This window comes from Sphaerodactylus townsendi, linkage group LG02 (genome assembly GCF_021028975.2).
Source record: "Sphaerodactylus townsendi isolate TG3544 linkage group LG02, MPM_Stown_v2.3, whole genome shotgun sequence".
In the NCBI taxonomy this organism is placed as follows: domain Eukaryota; kingdom Metazoa; phylum Chordata; class Lepidosauria; order Squamata; family Sphaerodactylidae; genus Sphaerodactylus; species Sphaerodactylus townsendi.
The window spans coordinates 9,571,276-9,578,145 of NC_059426.1; the positions used below are offsets into that span (position 1 = coordinate 9,571,276).

The window sequence follows — 6,870 nt, forward strand, 5'->3', positions numbered from 1 at the left end:
TGTTTACCCTGGGAACTTTGCACTTTGCATTGTCTCAGGAAACTACTGGACTCACCTGGACTTACCTGGTTGAACAGTTACTTTTGTTCTCCTGTCGCTGGGCTTGCTTTCTTCTTCTCTTCTGCGTCAGCCATGTTTTTGTGTGCTCCTCAGCTTGTAACTTTTTGCGTATTGACGTTGGTCCTGTACTAAATTATACTGCAGCATAATGCGTGGCAGCGTTATTTGGTTTTTGCAATTAAATGTTGTTGGTCGTGATCCACCAGAGAGCCCAGCATGCTTTAAGAACACTGAAAATATTGATTGGACTTTATTGTCCAGTTTGTATTACTTTCCTCACCAGCAGTGGCGTAGTGGCTAAGAGCAGGTGCACTCTGATCTGGAGGAACCGGGTTTGATTCCCCGCTCTGCCGCTTGAGTTGTGGAGGCTTATCTGGGGAATTCAGATTAGCCTGTACACTCCCACACACGCCAGCTGGGTGACCTGGGGCTAGTCACAGTTCTTCTGAGCTCTCTCAGCCCCACCTACCTCACAGGGTGTTTGTTGTGAGGGGGGGAAGGGCAAGGAGATTGTAAGCCCCTTTGAGTCTCCTACAGGAGAGAAAGGGGGGATATAAATCCAAACTCCTCCTCCTCCTCCTCCTCCTCCTCCTCCTCCTCTTCTTCTTCTTCTTCTTCTTCTTCTTCTTCTTCTTCTTTCCCCTTGAAGCTCGATGTGACCCTGACCCCCCCCCTTTAGACAACATGCTGCACAATATGGGGGTGCTGCAGTAAACATGGGGATTCAAATGAAATCCCCTTTTGGATGATTAGTGCAAGGCTGACGGAACAAACTTTCCAAGAGCATAACAGGGGCTTTTTAGTCACATTCGTCCTCTGTACTGAACTCTCTCCCCCCACCCCCTTGGTTGTGGAGGAAAGTGCCATCAAGTTGCAACTGACTTATGCAGAGGCGTAGCAAGGGGGGAAAGCTTCCAGTACACTGATGTGTCCTCCACCCCCCTGGAACGCCCCCGCCATGCCCCTGGAATGCCCTCGACACCCCCCCAGGGGTGCGCCTAGTGTGTCACCCCCCTGTCCCCTTGGCTGCCCCTGCTCCTTATTTAACTTATCTGGATAACAAAGATCTAAGGAGAGCTTTTACTCTTGCAAGAAGTGCACATTTACCTTCTGCTGTCTTAGAAGGGAAATATCAAAAGATACCTTACGCTGCAAGGTTATGTTCTTGCTCTCTGAAGTCTGTAGAAACTATAGAGCATATGCTATTAAAGTGTCCCCTTTATGAGGAAGCAAGGAAAAAATGCCTGTCACATCTACTACACAAAATGACATATTGTTCTGATAAAGTTTGTTGTGAAAAACTATTACAAGATAAGAAGGAGAATATTACTAACTGGGTAGCAAAATTCTGTCTATTCATTATGAAAAAGAAAAAATGATCTGAATATGGCATCCCCCTTAGATATTTTTGTTTTGGTTAGTATTTTTATGCTGTTTGGTGTGTTTACAAAGTAGAATGATGTATAGATGGATAGTGCTGGAATACGGGAGAGAGATCTGCATTCTTGTTTTGTTGTAGATATTTTGGAGATTTGTAATATATCTGGTCATTGACTGTAAATAAAGTCTTCTTTTTCTGTCCCCTTGGAGCTACTCCTCTGAACTTACGCCAACCCTGTTGCTTGGCTTTGCCTACCAATCTTGGATTCTTGGGTGCTGTGTGGTTTCCGGGCTGTATGGCCATGTTCTAGCAGCATTCTCTCCTGACGTTTTGCCTGCATCTGTGGCTGGCATCTTCAGAGGATCTGATGTTGGGAAAGCAAGTGGAGTATATATATCTGTTGGAGTGTCCAGGGTGGGTGGAGAAACATAGTCTGTGAGTAACAAAGAAGGCAACCAGGTCAATAGTTGAGGGCATCTGAATAGAAGTATGAGTAACAATGAAGACTATAGCATGGGAGTGTCAATGGAGATAGCAAGGTCACTGGTGGGAGCATCTGAATAGAAGTATCCTGGCCTTTGTTTCTTTTGTCTATGGTCATCCTGTGTTTGTGTGGAGCTGGTTAGACACTGTCTTGACTCTAGTATTTTTCAACACTGGCAGCCAAGTTCTGTTCATTTTCATAGTTTCTTCCTTCCTGTTAAAATTGTCCATGTGCTTATGGATTTCAATTGCTTCTCTGCGTAGTCTGACGTAGTGGCTTTCAGAGTGGTCCAGAATTTCTGTTTTTTCAAATAATATTCTATGTCCAGGTTGGTTTATCATGTGTTCTGCTATTGCTGATTTTTCTGGCTGAAATAGTCTGCAGTGCCTTTCGTGTTCTTTGATACGTGTCTGTGCTCTGCGTTTGGTGGTTCCTATGTAGACTTGTCCACAGCTGCATGGTATGCGATAGACTCCTGCAGTAGCTAAAGGATCCCTCTTATCCTTTGCTGAACATAGCATCTGTTGAATTTTCTTAGTGGGTCTGTAGATTGTTTGTAGGTTGTGCTTCTTCATCAGTTTTCCTATGCGATCAGTGGTTCCCTTGATGTAAGGTAAGAACACTTTCCCTCTAGATGGCTCTTTATCTTTGTTCATGTGGCTTGTTCTTGGTCTTGCAGCCCTTATGATTTCTGTATTAGAGTAACCATTAGCCTGTAGAGCCCTGTTTAGGTGATTCAATTCATCTTGTAGGAGGTGAGGTTCACAGATTCTGTTTGCGCGATCACCAAGGAATCTTGGATTCCTTGGTGATCTCCCACCCGCGTACTAAGCAGGGCTGACCCTGCTAAGCTTCCAACATCTAATGAGATCTGGATAGTCTGGGCCATCCAGGTTAGGGCAGCTTGCCTCTTGGTTCATGACATTTGGTCCAGGACCATGTTTCTGATCCAGATTGGATCCCCTTCTCCCCTTGGGCTGGTTCCTTTTCAATGTTCAACAAGATATGTGATCCAACCATATAGTTTGACCATTAATTCTCTGATCTCCCAGATACCCTTTCAAATTATAGGCCTTCTGTCACACCGAGCTTGTTCCTTTAGGATGTTTGTGAACATTCCGTGTCATCACAGCCGCTCAACTAATTGCCATCAATTTTAACCACATACATATGCATACTTGTTAGCTTTATTTTGTTATGCTCTTTCAGTCGTTTTGCAAACGGTCATAGCAAACACTTAAAAGAGCACACAGTTCAAACCAGCCCTTTGAACAACCAGATTAATTATACACAACCTAGTTCATTTCCTCAGCAATGAAGAATAATCACACTTGATACCATTAAAGAAGTCATCAGGGAAGAGACAGAGAAGTCAGAATAACAAATGTCCCATAAGGATCAGTACTTGGTGTTGGGACAGCAGGGAGATAGAGGAGAATGCAAAGAAATCGAGGAAATCACGGTGGCAGCAGATGTTAAGAAAGAAGACAAAGGCAAGAACCAGACTGGAATCGATCGAAGAATCACTGAAAGGCAGAGAAGGAAAAGTCCTGGAAACACCCAAGAAGCAGGAAAAAGGCACTTGGGAGGTTTGGCTTAATGATAGGGCAAGGGACATTCAACTGGCTCTCCCTGCCCAAACCCCATGCGTAATTCTGGCTCTGCCTCTGAGTCACCGGGACAGCCTCAAGAGGCTCACTCATCCCTCTTTTTCTCCCTTACACTTTGTAAACAAATATGCTTTCCTGACCTGATGTGCATTATTGCAGCCTCCTAGTCAGCGGTGGGATTCAGCCGCTTTGCGCCGCTTCGGCAGAACCGGTTGTTAAAATGGTGCTTGTACACAAACCGTTTGTTAAACGATTTGAATCCCACCCTCAGAACCGGTTGTTAAATTATTTGAATCCTAGTATCCTGCTTGTAAAACTTGCTAAAGATTAGAATAGTGAGCATTGTACCGTTTTCAGTTCATTAGAAGGAGGAGGAGGAGGAGGAGGAGGAGAGGAGGAGGAGGAGGAGTTTGGATTTATATCCTTTCTCTCCTGCAGGAGACTCAAAGGGGCTTACAATCTCCTTTCCTTCCCCCCTCACAACAAACACCCTGTGAGGTGGGTGGGGCTGAGAGAGCTCCGAGAAGCTGTGACTAGCCCAAGGTCACCCAGCTGGCATCTGTGGGAGTGCACAGGCTAATCTGAATTCCCCAGAAAAGCCTCCACAGCTCAGGCAGCAGAGCTGGGAATCAAACCCGGTTCAGACTAGGCTGGACCATCCAGTTTACTACAAGATATTGCTACAAAGGTGTGTCCATGGGGGTTCCACCTTACTTTTATATGTGGTGAAAACTGGGGTCTTTCTCATATGGCGTGAGTCATCATTCTTAACAACCCACGTCTGATGATATTAAGCAGCAGTGGCGTAGGAGGTTAAGAGCTCGTGTATCTAATCTGGAGGAACCGGGTTTGATTCCCAGCTCTGCCGCCTGAGCTGTGGAGGCTTCTCTGGGGAATTCAGATTAGCCTGTACACTCCTACACACGCCAGCTGGGTGACCTTGGGCTAGTCACAGCTTCTTGGAGCTCTCTCAGCCCCACCTACCTCACAGGGTGTTTGTTGTGAGGGGGGAAGGGCAAGGAGATTGTCAGCCCCTTTGAGTCTCCTGCAGGAGAGAAAGGGAGATATAAATCCAAACTCCTCCTCCGCCGCCTCCTCCTCCTCCTCCTCCTCCTCCTCCTCCTCCTCCTCCTCTTCTTCTTCTTCTTCTTCTTCTTCTTCTTCTTCTTCTTCTTCTTAAGTGAGAACGTTAATCCTATTAACATATTTCTTGAATAGAATCCTCTAGGGGACAGTTTGCCTTCTGTGCAGTTTCTGTCTGTTTTTCAGCTTCCATCGTTTTTTAATGGGGTTTGGTTTGGGGTGCGCTGGAATGTTCTTTGCACAAATTTAAAGGGAAGACTTTGAGAGGCTTTTAAAAAACTTGAATCTGAGTTTGTGTTTTTTGACACTTTTCCGGTGGTTGTTTTTGAACTGAAGAACTGTGCCCTGCTATGTTTGTTTAGCCGTTTTGAGAAGAGGATTTGCCGGTGAACATGAATATATTATTATTATTTATTATTATTTATTGAATTTAATATACCGCCCTATCCCCGAAGGGCTCAGGGCGGTGTACAAATAAAACATCACCTAAAAACATAAATATGGTTTAAAACCACAATCATATCCCACGAAACCCTTACGAAGCCCTCCTAGTGAAGAATAATGGGTGCTGGTGGTATTGGGGACCCATGGGGCGTAAAGAGGAGGGATTCCCCGCGCAGGATTCCCGACTGTCGGTGGATCAACACTTCATTTTGATTGCAATGGACTGGATTGTGAGAGTTATCTCAATTCTGCGGGATCTGCAAAATGGCACTAGTCTCCCTTCTTCCCATCTTCCCTTTTTCCTTCATTTTCAAATCAGGAAGGGTAGAAGAAGAAGAAGAAGAAGAAGAAGAAGAAGAAGAAGAAGAAGAAGAAGAAGAAGAAGAAGAAGAAGAAGAAGAAGAAGAAGAAGAAGAAGAAGAAGAAGAAGAAGAAGAAGAAGAAGAGTTTGGATTTATATCCCCCCTTTCTCTCCTGCAGGAGACTCAAAGGGGCTTACAATCTCCTTGCCCTTCCCCCCTCACAACAAACACCCTGTGAGGTAGGTGGGGCTGAGAGAGCTCCGAGAAGCTGTGACTAGCCCAAGGTCACCCAGCTGACGTGTGTGGGAGTGTACCCCCCCCCCCACCCCCGGCCCCCCACCCCCACCCCCCCCCCCCCCCACCACCCCCCCCCCCCCCACCCCCCCCCCCCCCCCCCCCCCCCCCACCCCCCCCCACCCCCACCCCCCCCCCCCCCCACCCCCCCCCCCCCCCACCCCCCACCCCCCCCACCCCCCCCCCCCCCCCCCCCCCCCCCCCCCCCCCCCCCCCCCCCCCCACCCCCCCCCCCCCCCACCCCCCCCCCCCCCCACCCCCCCCCCCCCCCACCCCCCCCCCCCCCCACCCCCCCCCCCCCCCACCCCCCCCCCCCCCCACCCCCCCCCCCCCCCACCCCCCCCCCCCCCCACCCCCCCCCCCCCCCACCCCCCCCCCCCCCCACCCCCCCCCCCCCCCACCCCCCCCCCCCCCCACCCCCCCCCCCCCCCACCCCCCCCCCCCCCCACCCCCCCCCCCCCCCACCCCCCCCCCCCCCCACCCCCCCCCCCCCCCACCCCCCCCCCCCCCCACCCCCCCCCCCCCCCACCCCCCCCCCCCCCCACCCCCCCCCCCCCCCACCCCCCCCCCCCCCCACCCCCCCCCCCCCCCACCCCCCCCCCCCCCCACCCCCCCCCCCCCCCACCCCCCCCCCCCCCCACCCCCCCCCCCCCCCACCCCCCCCCCCCCCCACCCCCCCCCCCCCCCACCCCCCCCCCCCCCCACCCCCCCCCCCCCCCACCCCCCCCCCCCCCCACCCCCCCCCCCCCCCACCCCCCCCCCCCCCCACCCCCCCCCCCCCCCACCCCCCCCCCCCCCCACCCCCCCCCCCCCCCACCCCCCCCCCCCCCCACCCCCCCCCCCCCCCACCCCCCCCCCCCCCCACCCCCCCCCCCCCCCACCCCCCCCCCCCCCCACCCCCCCCCCCCCCCACCCCCCCCCCCCCCCACCCCCCCCCCCCCCCACCCCCCCCCCCCCCCACCCCCCCCCCCCCCCACCCCCCCCCCCCCCCACCCCCCCCCCCCCCCACCCCCCCCCCCCCCCACCCCCCCCCCCCCCCACCCCCCCCCCCCCCCACCCCCCCCCCCCCCCACCCCCCCCCCCCCCCACCCCCCCCCCCCCCCACCCCCCCCCCCCCCCACCCCCCCCCCCCCCCACCCCCCCCCCCCCCCACCCCCCCCCCCCCCCACCCCCCCCCCCCCCCACCCCCCCCCCCCCCCACCCCCCCCCCCC

General features: G+C 53.7%; 1 long non-coding RNA gene across 1 annotated transcript in view; it reads right to left on the reverse strand.

Annotated features, from left to right (window-relative positions):
- LOC125427203 overlaps positions 1-752 on the reverse strand; it is a 7,824-nt gene extending 7,072 nt beyond the window's left edge. Inside the window, exon 1 of the long non-coding RNA XR_007243652.1 lies at positions 742-752. This is a non-coding gene — a long non-coding RNA (uncharacterized LOC125427203). The remainder of the gene's footprint in view (positions 1-741) is intronic.
- Between the last annotated feature and the right edge of the window lie 6,118 nt (positions 753-6,870).